The sequence below is a fragment of the Caretta caretta genome, chromosome 2 (assembly GCF_965140235.1).
Source record: "Caretta caretta isolate rCarCar2 chromosome 2, rCarCar1.hap1, whole genome shotgun sequence".
In the NCBI taxonomy this organism is placed as follows: domain Eukaryota; kingdom Metazoa; phylum Chordata; order Testudines; family Cheloniidae; genus Caretta; species Caretta caretta.
Genome location: NC_134207.1, coordinates 90,427,669 through 90,443,213, shown reverse-complemented (window position 1 = coordinate 90,443,213; position 15,545 = coordinate 90,427,669). Strand labels below are relative to the sequence as shown.

At 39.2% G+C, this 15,545-nt stretch overlaps 1 protein-coding gene across 4 annotated transcripts in view; it reads left to right on the top strand.

The window, feature by feature from the left end:
• PIEZO2 (piezo type mechanosensitive ion channel component 2) overlaps window positions 1-15,545 on the top strand; it is a 465,759-nt gene that overhangs the window by 302,536 nt on the left and 147,678 nt on the right. The window lies entirely within an intron of this gene.

The following is a 15,545-nucleotide window of genomic DNA, read 5'->3' as shown; positions in this document are numbered from 1 at the left end:
AAGAGACCTGTCTGCATTGTTTAATTATAGACAAGTGGTGCACTTTTCTGATGATAGATGTTGTTGGAATTGCTCTTCCACATTACAAATAATTTAACATAATTCTAGGAAAATATGTGTAATGCTAGGAAAATCCATCAGACTTTGAGAGTCAAAGCATGAAGTAAACTGGATTGGCCCTAGAGGCTTCTCTGTGTGAGAGATGACAACAATGAGCCTTTTTAGGCAGGAGTAATCCTCAGTGGGAAAGAGAGAGGTTTTCTGGCTAAAAAGATAAGAAGACAGAGAAATCCAGAAGATATGATGACCCACAGACTAAGGGAATGGCAGTACATCACCCAGAACATACACACACGTTTGTGGCAGTGGCAACAAGAAGATATAAAATACAACATTACCACCTCTTGATTGGTAAAGAGTGTGCGTACATTATTGTCATTGTCAGTGCACTTACTTTGAACTGAAGGCTACTTTGACAACTTGCCAGGAGGTTGAGGATCATGCCTACTTTGCATAATATTAGGCAAATAGCATGAACCCTTCCTGACCTTCAAAAATATAGAGGTGTATCCTGTGTTAATACACCACACACCAGTTCTATGCTCATGCTTGGATCAAAATGCTTGGATCAAAATGTAACATGTTGGTGTCTGAAGTTTCCACACAGCGCCTCTGTAATAAATATCTATTGGATGTAAAACATACAAGAAGAAATCTTTTTAAAAAAAAATCGAAAGTATATGAAGTCATGGGAGTATTTTATTGGTTAGTATGTGTTCCACTGGGTTGTGACCTCAGATTGCCTTTATGATAAATAATGCTTGGGGCCACTATATTTAATTGAATTAAATTTAATTTAACTCTTTAATGTTCATGTTGTCTGTAGTAAGTTTCATGTTACTTTAAGCTATTTTAAATTGAAAATGAAAGAACACTTGATGAGCCAGTATTAATCATTTTTTGTCTCAAAGCAATTCGTTAAAACAAGTGAAAAATAGAGTCTCACAACTGTATATGTAACTGTTTTCGTATAACAGTTGGTATGTTAAGTACATTGGCACGTTACGTTCAGTTTCTGGCACTTATATTTTTCGACATTTTATTTATTCCACAGCTACATTTTGTAACGTTGGGATTGCTGATTTTAGGAGGATGATCTAAGTAGCCACATGGTGCAGGGAACATAAATCTTCACATGTATATCAGAAAAGATTCCTAGGTGTAAGTTCTTTTGTACCATCTAGAGGCCAGCTTAGGCAATCGTATGAATTCTCATAACCTAGAGGGAGAAAAAAGAGAAAAGTATTTTTAAAACAGATTCTTAAGCAGCCTAAAATCCTTCTTTTTCATAGGTTTATAGATTCCAAGATTAGAAGAGACCACTGGCATCAAGTCTGACCTTCTGTATAACACAGGCCATAGAACTTCCTTTTGCTTCTTTTTTAATATGTTGGGAGAAAATTGCAAACATCCCATTAACTACCTGTGTACTAGGATATGGCCCTATATTATACACCAATAAATTCTTATCAAGGTAGAAAAGCTTCTCCAATCTACTTTGTTGTGTGCTGCATAGTATTTTTACTTAAAGCATTAAAGCGCTCTCTTTAATTTGAACATTTATAAAGACTACTCTTCTTTTCACTTATTTCAAATCCACACATGGAAACAGCTAAAAGTTTGCAGTTAATGTAGTTTAGGTCTTAGTTTTTGCTTTAAATTTCTTCATAAATAGTGCAGTTGGGCTTTTTCATAATAGAATTTCACTTAAAGAGGACTCCAATGAGATTCCTAAAGATACAAGACCTCAAAAAGCTGAAAAATTCATATAATGTATTATGTGATGTGAGCCATGTTTTGTTTATTGTCTATTTACATTTCTCACTATCCTAAACTCTTTACAGATTTAAAGTACCAAGTTTAATTAGCTACCTCTTAATCAAAGTTTTAGAATAAAAATGATATGCATGAGTAAAACATCCTAGTAAATATGCAAAGTAACTTGACAGTAGGAGCAGAAAAGTAGACTCTTGGGCTTTAGAAACTTAGCTGTTCTTATAAATAATATATGATGTGACTTAAGGATCTTATATTCTAAATTACACAGACAATGTTCAGATGCATAATATAACAGAAGACAAGTGAGCAGTAGATAGTCTAATCTCTAAGCAGTACATGTATCTTTTTGTAATCACACATCTTGATCTGATGAATTGATATTGATGGGCTTTGTGGAAGTAATAATTTTAGGAGAGAGCTGAGGAAAGAGCAGTAGTGGTATTTGTTGGCCATTAAGGGATATACAAATCTGAGATTGAGAGAAAGCCACAAATATGGTATTAAAAAGAGCTGCATGGGTGGTGCTTAGGCTGTGGGTAGAGGAATAGAAGAAAATGAGATATAGATGTATTTTGGGTGGCACAGAAAAATATTTTAGTATTTCCCATACTACAAGAAATTTGGTATATTGCTATTTTATTCACAATATTTTCAGTTTGAGGCACAAGTTTGACCCATTAATACGAGTGTCTGGCTCACACACGTAAATCCCAAGTACATTGAGATAAGAATCATATTCTTAATATATTTTACAGTTATTCTTTTATTTGTTATGTATTTTGCTTTTCCTTTTCTCTTTCCTATCCAAAATATATTTTTAATAGTCACTTACAAGAGAAAGGGGTAACAATTCTCAGCTTTGTTAATTTATGTGAAAATCACTTCACCTCTTTGTGCTAAAATCATTGCTAGGGAAATCAGTTCAGTAAGTATGTGCTAATGCTTGGGGGGCGGGGCTTGGCTTTGTTACAAGGAGAAAGTGACTTTCACCCATCCACAAAATAGAGAGGATCCATCTGAAACAGGGCTTTTATTTCTTTGTAAAATTTAAAAACTCTGTTCCCAGGTTAGATTCCTCCCTTCTTTCCACTTTGTGCAGATGCAAGGGCTGACGTTAAAATAAATCCTGTTGAGCTAATGAGGGATAATATTTCCCTCAAAGGAGTAGAAGGCTGGACTTTTAAAAGCTGTTAACATTGACATTCCTGGGTCCACAAGAAATGTATGAGTTGGTTCCGGTCAAAATAATGTGTCTGCTTTGGATAGCGAAACGCATCAGTTTGCCAGCATGCCACTTTCTGTCAGATTAGATTAAGTTAAACTACATCCGGACAAGTAGGGAAGTTCTGATGTTAACTGTATTCATCCACTAATGTTTTCCCCCTATGCTGTACCTTTAAGAAACCCCCACTTCAAAATCCAGCACTAGTGATAAAAATAAAAGCATCCATTGACCGCTTGTATGAGAAGAGGCATAACCAAAAATAAAAACAGGATGGTGTACGTTGGTGAACTTGAATGTTTTGATCTGAATCCTCCTGGGGAGCTGCAGCAATAAATAAATTAAAACGTAAAAAGGATATGGAAAAATATAGCACTGTGTCTTTACCGTACTGCTTTATCTAGGATAAATATATGGAACTTCTTTAAAGCAGCAATCATGCCACAGAGCCTGCTTATATTTATGCCTCTGCTACATGCAGATGTAATTTTCATGCAACATTTCATAAAACTCAGTGTGCACAAAACGGTTCTGCATGTTGAAGCCCGATAAGTAGACTGAAAAGCTGGTAGTGAGGAGGTAGAGCCAGGGCACTCATTATATGCCCTTGACATTCTGCAGTGGCAGGGATCCTGTGGAGCTGCATCGTCAGTTTAAAGATATCTTTCCCTAGACCAGTCCCGGCAGGAGGGAGGAGGCACAAGAATGCCTCTCTTCCCAGGGAACAGGGTCCCTTGCTGGTGCAGGAGGGTGCGGTTTGTGAGACCTTTGCCAGTGAGGATGAATCAACTCTTTAGTTAGGACTTAGTGCTGTAAAGTTTCAAAGTACCAAACAAATATTAATTGAGCTCTTGCCAGCTAGACCGCATTGGTTCTGTTACCTTCTTTTTAAACAGATATTCTTCCAATTCTTAAATACAGATTCCTTCTAAATGAACTAACTGCCTTATCATTGGTAAGTTGGTGATTTACTGAAAGGGAAAAACTGCACCAATTCAAAAAAATACCATTTCTGAACATTAATTCTGAAAATATCATATTTCTGCCATATACATATTGTGACAGACCCAGACCAGTTTGGGTACAGGAGTCTGGTAGAAGGCAAATATACTGGCCACTGGATAAACAGTTTTCTGTTCCCTGAGCGACCAGAGCAGGGGCTGCCCTAGAGCAATCAGGAACCTGCTAGAACCAATTAAGACGGGCAAGCTAATCAAGACACCTAGAGTCAATTAAGAACTTTCTAGAATCAGTTATGGCTGGCAGGCTAATCTGGACACCTGGTTTAAAAAGGACCTCCCATCAGTTAGTAGGGGAGTGCACAAGGAGCAGGGAGTGAGAAGGCGTGCTTCTGCAGGACTGAAGAGTTCAAGCCGTGATCAGGCTTCAGGAGGAAGATCCTGCAGCGAAGATAAAGAAGGTGCTGGGGGAAGGCCATGGGGAAGTAGCCCAGGGAGTTGTAGCTGTCACACAGCTGATACAGGGAACATTGTAGACAGCTGCTATCCACAGGGCCCTGGGCTGGAACCCGGTGTAGAGGGTGCACCCGGGTTCCCCCCATCCCCCCCAACTCCTGATCGGACACAGGAGGAGTTGACCTGGTCTGTGAGAAACACTAGAAGGGAAGGTCTAAATTGGAAAGGGATCTGGCCTGTCCCCAACCCACTAGGTGGGATACAGAGACTGCGGGGATTGTTCTCTGTTTCCCCCATGCTGCCCAGTGATGAGGTTAGCTGAGTGGATAGCAGGTTTGAGCCCCTAGCAAAAGTGGCCAAACTGAGGCGTGCCGTGAATCTCTGAAGCAAGCAAATCCGCCAATAAGCGCAGGACCCACAAAGGCAAAGGAGGAACTTTGTCACAATATATTCTTTACATTGACTAGTAAACAAAATGATCTTAGAAACTATATACAAAGTGTGGCATCCTGAAAAAATATGCAACGATATATTGGCACTTGCACAAAGTGTTTCCTGCAGTTTTTTCAGGTGTGGTTTATTTATATAGTATCTAGTATGTTGGGTAGCAGAGGGCTTGCCAAGATGAAGAAATGGGATCAATCCAATAACATAAGGCTTTATCTCAAGTCATTTACCCTATTCCTTCACAAAATTGTTAGTAACATAGTATATTCACCAAATGATTTATCCTTTAGGTATGTAACTAAATAGTTAGTGTGCTTCCCTGCCAATCAATGCCAGATTTAGTGTTTATAACTTACAGTTTAAAAATGAATGAGTTTGTCTAGAGAATGAGTGAGTTTACCCTTATAAATTAATAAAAATCTAGACAATCTAAGACAAAAACTGTAGATTTGTTGTCTTTATATGGTCTGTATGGCGATCACTAACTTCCGGTGATATTGAGGGCCTCATCTTGTGGTGTCAATCGTCTGAAAGGTAGATGGCACCTCAAGTCCAGTTGAAGTGAATGAGAATTGAGGATGCCCAGCAAGTTGCTGTATTAGATCCTAAACATATAGGTCAAATCTGAGACCTTGTTCTAAGCATAAGGGAAATTGCTTTCTGAATAACGTCTGTTTATCTTTTATGGGGTTTACTTTTTATAGCAGCCATCGCAGTAGAAGCTAAGCACTGCATCACATGACCAGTCTAGGTTGTCTTCCACTCTGATCATGCAAAATACTGGTAGAGTCATAATGGCTGAATTATTTGCATATTTACAAAATAGAGGGAGTTTTTCCCTTTCCCTGGGCCCAACTCAGAGCCCTTCATTTGAACATCCCCAAGAGCTGGGATCTGGATTCAAAGTTTGCAGCCTAATCCCTTCTCTGATATACAAGGGGAATAAAATATGTATACATGGTGAATAAAAAAAATGTCTAGGAAAAATAGTGAAATTGGTAACTCAGATTAGTCACAGACACAAATTGCATTGCAGCAGTATATTAGAATATTCTTTCTCGCAAATTAATTCTCTGGGTTCCCCCCCCCCCAAGAGTAAGTCTTAGAGACAAGTGGAACATTCTTCTCAAACCACAAACACACTGGACCTGGGCCTTCCTTGGACGCCCAATACTGATGACAAGTGTTGATAAGGATGTCCAATCAGAAGGAAGATCAGAAATCCATTTGTATGTTCTATATGGAGCCACTATGTGGATGGAGTAGACTCTCTGCTCTTTGTGTCCCCTTTCTAATCATTCTAGGCATTGATATCACATGATGTCTGAGTGCCCTCTGTGGTGGAGGAAATGAGTGGATTCATGCTTCATGGATCTTATCTGCTGCCCTTGCCCCTTACCTATCATCCTCTGCCAGTTAAAGCAAACTGAGCACCTATAGAGTGGTATTCCAGACCACACAAGGGATGGTCCTCTTGTCGCAGTACCTCTCTTTTCACAGCAGAATTGCACTAATTATTTTGCCAGTGAGCCTACTTTAACTTGATTTAAGGGGAAGATTTACACCTAAAAGAGCAACAGAGGTAGCTAATTGTCATTGTCCTCACACTAATTTCCCAAGGGAGATGCATATTAATAATGAAACATCCCAGAACTCAGAACACTTGCAGTAATATTTAGAAATAATACCTGTGTAACTCCCTTAAAGTTTTAGGTCTTTTTTGCTACAGGTGTGGCTGGTTCTGTTAGCAGCTTGGGAAGGCAAGTTCAAGCTCTTGTTGGTAAAAAGCAATACCTGTCCTTGCCATTATACTAATCTCTTGCCTGTGTTAAATCTAAACTATGAGGTAGCCCAAGGCATGTGCTGTTCTGGATAACACCTTTCTTTGGAAGTGTTTTGTCCCAGGTTTTCATCCACCAAACAAGCCAGCACATGATGAGCCTCATTATATGCAACAAAATCCTTCATTAGGAGTCATTTCTTTACTGCTGGGTGGCATGATGAATCATATATTTTCTAAATGGTTTGGACAGTCTCTGTGAATATCCCATCTCTACTGAGGGCTGTCCAAACACAGGGCCCTTGCATCTGTTATTGTGATATTATACTTAGTAATATTTGGACTGTGGTGAAGCCCACTATGTATTAGACACTTTCCAAGTGTCCCAGGCAGCTCACAATCTAACAGGACAAGCCCCATACAAAGTGTTGTGGGGGAGAGAGAAAATACAGGACCAGATTCTTAGACCTGCTCTAATCACATTACACCACTCATGCTATACAAAGGAGGCAGAAACTGCTTCCATCTTGCCAGCTGAGGATTCCCCTGGAGTTTGGGAATTCCTCAATATGTAATACTGGCATAGCTGATTTCCATGCCACCTCCCTGCAGCCTCTAGGGTAGATGGCAGTGAGGAGTATGGCTGAAGTGCACTGTACTCCAGCTATCCCTAGTGAGGGATGGTCCCTTGGGGACTTCTGTCAGACGATATAGCATAGAGCAGCTCATTAGGCAAATTATTCTGCCCAGGGTTAGGGCTGAGATGGAACTGGACAGAGAATCAAATATCCAGAACCTGCTGCCTGACAGATGTCCTTGTCCTGCTGTGCCAAAGGGCTATTGGCTGTAGCTGAGAATCTGGCCTCAGGTTTTTTTAACGCAGTGTTAGTTTTTTACCTCTGCTAAACAACTTAGATATTGTTAGTTAGCAGTTATTGTAATCTTCATGATAGAAGTAGGTCTAAAAGAGGATTATGGAGCAGGATGAAATAATGGCCTTATGGACTAGTTCAGAAGACTATTCCATGTGTAAATTTAGAGGTGGAAGAAAGCAAGAACGGCTGTGGAAGAGGCTGACAAATAGCACCATTGTAGGAGCCAGAGTTGGGAGGGCAACGTAAGAAATGAGTGGAAAAGCAGTGAGGAACAGAGTTGTGAAAGATGTCAAGGATGACAGAAAGAAGTTTGAACTTGATGCATTGCAGAACCACCGTCTTCAGTTTATAAAATACCAGTTATAAAGGTATATTTAAGGAAACCCATCTACCTGCAAATGATTATTTTTATATCATACAGTCTTCTGCAAAGAGCAGTAGTTCTTATTGAGACAATAGATTATTGTATAATTAATTACTGATTATTTCTGTAAACTGTTATTCATATATATTTGCTTTATCTGCTCTATCTATGCACAGGATACTAACTACTGAAAAATACAGAGTGAAATTCAGAATGTTCTCTGGGGCTCCTCTTTCTTTATGTCAAGATACAAAACATTTTTTATCTTGAATGTTTAGAGTCTAGATTTATTCTACTGATGACCAAAGCCTTCATCGTAAAACAAAGCTCATGGGATAAGATGTTGGTCTTGTGATCCGTGTTTCATTCCTGGGCCTAATTTCTTATTCACTGGGACTGGGGGGTGCTTCAAAAATAGGATTGCCAACTGTGATTGGATGAATTCCTGGAGGTTTCATCACATGCCATTATCTTTAATTAAAGATTAATCTTTAATTCCTTGAGACTCCAGGACAATCCTGGAGGGTTGGCAGCCCTATTTGAAGAATGGGTGTGTTTCCTGTCTCTTTGCATTGACCCATACTGCCAAACTAGGAATGGCATGAAGTCCCATTTGGTCCTATTAGTTGAAGATGATGTCTATGACCTGGAGCATTTCAGAGAGGATTGGAACGAGGAAGTCTCCCAGTGAGGATGAAGATGGGAGGATGAAGACTGAGGACAAGTCACTGCCCTCAGAACTTTAAGGATAAATACTGGAATTCAATACTGTGCCCACTTTTAAAAAAATAACTCCACCCATTTAAACATTTTATTAACTCAAACAAGGAAAACTTAAAAACTGTCTCAATTTAGGCCACATCCCAATAGCCATGTCTGACTGTTCCCACTATGTCAATAATCCTAACACTTTGGTTTTCACTTTCTTTGTTAATCCCTATATAGCCAGTGAAATTGCAGACAGTCCTACTAAAATCTGCACAGCGGGTGCTGTGTAATGAGACTCCGCTTGCCTCACTGCTATGTCCAAAATGTATGTAGTAATTAGTCACTTTAATAGAAATACGATATTCTGTTAAATTGACAAGGAGTTAAATTAAAAGAGTCAGAAAGACTGTGTTATTTTTATAAACTAGGACTAACGAGATATACAGATGATGGAAAAAAGTTACCTTGGCTATTTCCTTAGCTACAAGACAACACTATATTTCTCTTAAGAGACAGTGTGATTGAGAGAGTTACAAAGAAGACCCCACAGTTCTATTGCTTAGAAAGTCTTCAGACTGCTTCTCTGAAAAGTTATCAGATATTGAGTCATCCCACGACAGATCAGGAATACAGTGATGAAAATAAATGTGCTTTGTTTCTTGGCCAACTGCCCAAAATAAAAAGTAGAAAAATACCACCCATGTTCACAGGTGCTTCATAAGTAAAAACTAACTGAACTGTGTATGCTGTAATGCAGAAACTGTAATACCATATGTACTGTGCATGGAACGGCCACTGTTGAGTCTTTGTCATTGGACTCAATCTTGTCTTTGCACTCCCCTGAATCTAGTGACTTCACCAGGCTAGGGTCTGCTGTGTGCTACCTTTCCCAAAGTGGAGTTAGCCCTGTCTACATGAGTGTTACATTACAAAGGGTTGGTGCACAGTGACTGTGCTCCACCTGTGTTCCCTGAGTCAGGGACAGTTGTGCTCAGTGCTGCTACTTCTGGGTCATGGATGGTGTGCTTCAGGCCTCCTCCAACGCCAAGCTGTCACTTAAGGTACAACGAACCCCCTAAACATTATGGAATTTTTGCCATTGACTTCAATGGAGCCAGGATTTCTCCCTGTTCTTAGATATCACAACACTGTAAACTCAAATTGGGTTTTAAAAATGTAAACTATTAATATCTTATTTGTTTTTTAAAAATCACCTTGAATTTCTGCCGGGGATTTTCCTGCCTGTAAGGAAAGTTAAGCATTCAATCTTGTAGTTTATGAGCAGTTCCACAGCATACCACTTCCATCCCTCTGACTTACTCTTCCCCAACACACACACACACACACACACACTATTCTCTGACCTCTTCAGAGGGCTGTCAGTGGACCACAGCGCCACAAGAGGTCTGACCTCCCCGGCTTTTGGAGAGACAAGAGGAGAACCAGACACAGTCAGACCCCTCTGTGCAAGGATCCCCCACAGAAAGATCTTGGCCAAGTATGTTTAAAGATACAACATTATAATTGTGATCAATATTTTCAAACAGTAAAGTTAGGAACCTAACTCCATATTTAGGTACCTATATAAGTAGCCTGATTTTCAGAGGTGCTGAGCACCTAGCAACTTTGATTGAAATTTTGGTTCCTAACTTTAGGCCCCTTCATTTGAAAAATATTAGCCATTATTTGTAATATAATACATACATCCTTAACTGTGCTACTACAGATATCATGGCTTTTAAAACATTCTTTCATTTTCCTTCATCTAATTGACATTTCTCTGTGCTGTTGATTTATTTTGTGCCCTTCTCTCCTCATGAACAGTGAAGCTTAAACTGGTTAATTTCACTTTCTGGGTCAAAGTTATGTGGGGTCAGCACGGGTGTCTGCCAACAGGCAGAGACACAAGGTGGCTACAATCTCCTCTTCCCCGGGGACCTGCAGCCAGTCCAGGTAGCCACTATGATAGTATTAATATCCCGTAAACAGCCTTGCCATGAGCACTGCTAAAGAATTTCTGACTGAGATTAAAGCTGCTCTCACTTGGGGCTAATCCCCATGAGATATCCAGCAAATTACACTGAGGTGACATGGACCCATTGTTTATAATTCATTTCCCTCTGCATGTGTTCTCATCGTATTGTGTTTGGGGGGCTTTAATATTACAGGTGAATAATTTAATTAAATAAAAATTGTGCATCGTTACTAATCTTAGATGGTTTAATAAGCCACCCCTAACTCTTTTTAAAATATCCTTAATTTCGTGTCAAAAAGTCCTTGATAGTGTTTCTTTATGAAAATGAACTCCCGACAGAAAAAAGTCAGAGCTACAGGGCCCGACTGAACACTAAGCTTCCATGACTTTGCAGAGAACACTTAATACTCCACAAACTGATGTCACACCACTCTTAGTGATGTGATCATAGCTGAACTGATTGACCACTAGTACAAACCATAACAGGCTACAGTGGAGTATATACTAATGCCAATATCCTCCTGACAATGAAAACCACCTATAGAGGGGATTAAATGTGCAGACACAGCAGTGAGAGTTAATGGTAGTGGGGCAGAAGAGATGGTGATGTTGTCAGGGTGAGAACTGTGGAAGCCTTGTGGTGAGTCTACCTAATATCCTTGGTCTGCGTTTTTCACAGATCCTTTGCTTTATGCAGAACCTCTCCTGACCATTTTATGAGGTCATCGTTCCTGTCTCAGCAATCTGCCAAAAATGGGTTCCCCCAAAACCTAATTTTTCCTGTTATTTGTTTCTTCTCCCATGGGTATTTCCACAGAAGGGGAACATTAGGGTCTTAGTTATTGCACCCAGACATTGTCAAACACAATTTTATTGCCACATAAGAGACACGTATGATGGGTCCAACTCAGGCTTTCACCGCAAACAGAATCTTTTCAAGACTGAAAAAGTTGGGTTAACTTTTGTTGTTTTGTTTTTCTTTTATTTTTCATGTGCCTTTTAACATTCTGATTTTGATAGATTCCAAAAGTTGAAGTATGAAAATATAGAAAGAGACCTTTTGGAGGAGTTCCCAACTGACTGTAGCAAGAAAGTATCAGAAACTTCACAAGCTTGTTCTTGTGAGATTTCCAGCTTAATCTCTGCAATAAAGGCAATCAGATTCATCCAAATGTTGGCGTGATGATCCAAGAGGAATACTCTGAGGTTCATTCATACAACTAAGAGTTTAGTAATGGTGCACTCCTTGAAGATCAATAATATTTTTGCTCCAAGACTATCAGTAAGTTACTCATTTTCTGAGGAAGGCAATGGGACCCTGTCTTAGGCAGTTTGTTAGTGATAATCTCCTTTTGAATACCCCACTTCCCCTCTCTGTTTGTCTTTATGTAGAAGTCATATGTGGTGTATCTCCATTAATTTGTCCCAACAACCAGAGTTGCTCCTGCATTGTAGCTGATGAACTGTATATGACAAATTCAGTCCTGGCAAAAGCAGACACAACTTTGTTCATGTTTTTGGAGTTGCACCAGGGATGAATTTGGCTGTGTATCTTCCCCTTAACTTGAAACGGATGTAAATAAATGGATGTGCTAAGACCTTTTGAAAACAACTGCCTTCTTCACATGGTACACACCAGTTTCCAAGATGTGTTTTGCTACAGTGGTGAGTGAGTATGCAATTGGTGAGGTTTTCTTTGGCATACCTGGTTGTTGGTTGGTCTTCTGTACAGGTGGCTCTCATTAATATGAGAGGAAAATGTCTTGGCTATCAGAACAATGTATAAGCTGTATCCAGAAACCAGGCTTGAATTGCTAACATAAAATCAGTCTCCATTGCATGACGTAACATTGGCTAAATTCCACCTCCTTCTGCTGCCAAATTGGTACATATTACCAGTATTGGAAGACATATCTTTCTTTGGGTTTATTGTTAAGACTTTGGGGGAAGATTTTCAAAGTTTTAATTAACTATAATTAACTTTTGTGAGCAAATGTCAAATGTGCTTGAGCAAATCAGGTATGTGCACACTCACAGCAGATATTTTCATGTTCATGTGTCCAGTAGGCACCTAATTCACCATGGACCCAATCCACTCCCCAGTAAAGTTAATGTGAAAAACTCCTATTGCAGCCAAATGGAGATGGATCAGGTCCCATGTGCATATACAGAGACCTGATTTGCTCATTCAGGTTTGAGTATGTGCACCCATATGTTACACGTGAACTTTGTATGCATGAAGATAACTTTGAAAATCTGTCCATTTAATTAATTAAATTTAAGTTAACATACATAACTACACAAATTTGTTTGGGCAAAGGTACCCTGATGCAGAACTCTTTAATGCTCTTATTGTAAAGCTTGCCAATGAACAGTGCCTTCCAGCTGGAACAATATACCAAGCAAACTAGGGAAATATGGTCTAGATGAAATTACTATAGGGTGGGTACAAAACTGTTTGAAAGACCGTACTCAAAAAGTAGGTTTGCTGGCAGACTGGGGGGACGTATCTAGTGGGGTGACAATGGGGTTTGTCCTGTGTCCATTACTATTCAATATTTGCATTACTGACTTGGATAACAGAGTGGAAAGTATGCTTCTAAAATTTGCAGATGGCACCAAGGTAGGAGGGGTTGCAAGTACTTTAGAGTATGGGATTAGAATTCAAAATCACCTTGACAACTTGGACAATTGGTCTGAAATCAACAAGATGAAATTCAGTAAAGACAAGTATAAAATACTACACTCAAGAATAAAAAAATCAAATGCATAACTAAAAATCAAATGCACACCTAGCTAAGCAGTAGTACTGAAGAAAAGGATCTGGGAGTTATAGTCAACACAAATATTAGTCAACAATGTGATGCAGTTGCAAAAAAAAAAGTCTTGTATCATTTTGAGGTGTGTTAACAGGTGTATCATAAGTAAGAAATGGGAGGTAATTGTCCCATTCTACTCAGCACCTGTGAGGCCTCAGCTGGAGTATTTTGTCCAGTTCAGGGCATCATACTTTATGAGATATATAGACAAACTGGAGAGAATCCAGAGGACAGCAACAAAAATGATAAACAGTTTAGAATGAAAAGCAGTTAAATAACAGGACATTTTTAGTCTTGAGAGAAAAAAAAACTGAGCGGGGGGGCCCTGATAACAGTCTTTAAATATGTTAAGGACTGTGATCAGTTGTTCTGGTTCGCTGAAAGTAGGCCAAGAAGTAAACAACTTAATCTGAAGCAAGGAAGATTTAGATTAGATATTAGGAAAAAGTTTCTATCTAAGAATAATTAAGTTCTGGAATAGGCTTCCAAGGGAGGTTGCCTTTGTCGGTTTTTAAGAACAAATTAGACAAACAAGTGTCAGGGATGGTCTCAGCTCAAGGGGCTGCAATAGAGGGCTTTTGCAGCCCTACATTTCTATGATTCTATCTGGAAGGGGAAGAATCCTTAAAATGATGCCAACGTCATATAATTAATAGAGAAAAATAGTTAATCATAGCTTTTAATATGCCTGGGTCCAAATGGGTGATATTAGCCTTTAAAGTATGTGATAAATCTGGACGATCAGCCAGTTTGTGAATATTTTAAATATAACATTAATAACAAGCATAAAATCTAAGTGAAAGTAATTGCCCTGGTCCTGCATGATGGACTGATTTTAATGGGAATTAAAGGCACTCATCATTTCACGGGACTGGGCCCTCAGTTTGGTATCAAAAGCTAGTTGCCCTTTGTTTTGTAATATTTTGAAAAGGGTAGGCCTCAAATGGGATGGTAAGCTTTGTGAATTTTGCCTCTGCCCATTCGCTCCTCCTAAGTGTTCCTCCATCCACAAGCTCAGAAGCTGGTGTTAAGCGCTGGTGACAGAAGATGCCACATCATGTCCTCTGACCTAGAAAACATCACCAACTGAATGCACAGCTGTATGCCATGATTCCTAAATAAGGGCCCATTGCCATGCCCAGAAAACACACATACATTTGTATAAAATCACATAGTCCTACCAGCTTCTGATCTCTACCATGTTATGGTATTAAGAGAAAAGAATTATAAATAGCAATTTGCTTTTGGCTGGACACACCTCTCCTTAGTTTTTCATAATATCTACTTGTCAACCTTCTTTTTTCATATTCTGGCATGCCTACCAATGATGATGATAATATTTAACACTTATGTAGCTCTTTATATTTTCAAATCATCATACAAACATTCACTTATGAATCATCCCACTGTCTTATGAGGTAGTGGGAAGAGACAGAGCCTGGTCCCAGTCTCAACACAGCAGAGACTTGAGAAGTGTGTACTAGAGAAGTGTGTCATGTTCTCTGCGTATATAAAATCTCCCCACTGTATTTTCCACTGCATGCATCCAACGAAGTGGGCTGTAGCTCACGAAAGCTTATGCTCAAATAAATTTGTTAGTCTCTAAGGTACCACAAGTACTCCGGTACTAGAGAAGTGTGATTTAAAAATCAGTCTAAATAAACAAGTGGAAAGCCCTAATTTTGATGTAATTAAACCAGTTTAACCCTTGCTTATATCAGTTCAGCTTATGTTGGTAAGCTGCTGACACAAATTAAACCTATTTAGTCAGTGTTTACTTCCATTTAAGTGCATATACATATTACAGGTTTGCAGTCATGTAACTAGCTGAACTGTGTATTTTTCTAGTATTGACTGGGCCTTCATGTCCACCATCCCTGCATCCACAGTCACTTTCCTGGTGTTTTCCTTTATTCTTAATTTAAGATCAACAAACATAAACCTGAGCTTGAGTTTTCTCCTGAGTTGACTTATTAGGGTTTTCCCTGCAAGATCTTAGTCACTCTTTTGCCTCAACAACTCACTATCTTTGATCCATCTGAGTAGAATGTAATGAAATCCTCCTGGTCTGGCTGCCAGATGAGTCAACAGAATAGATCGA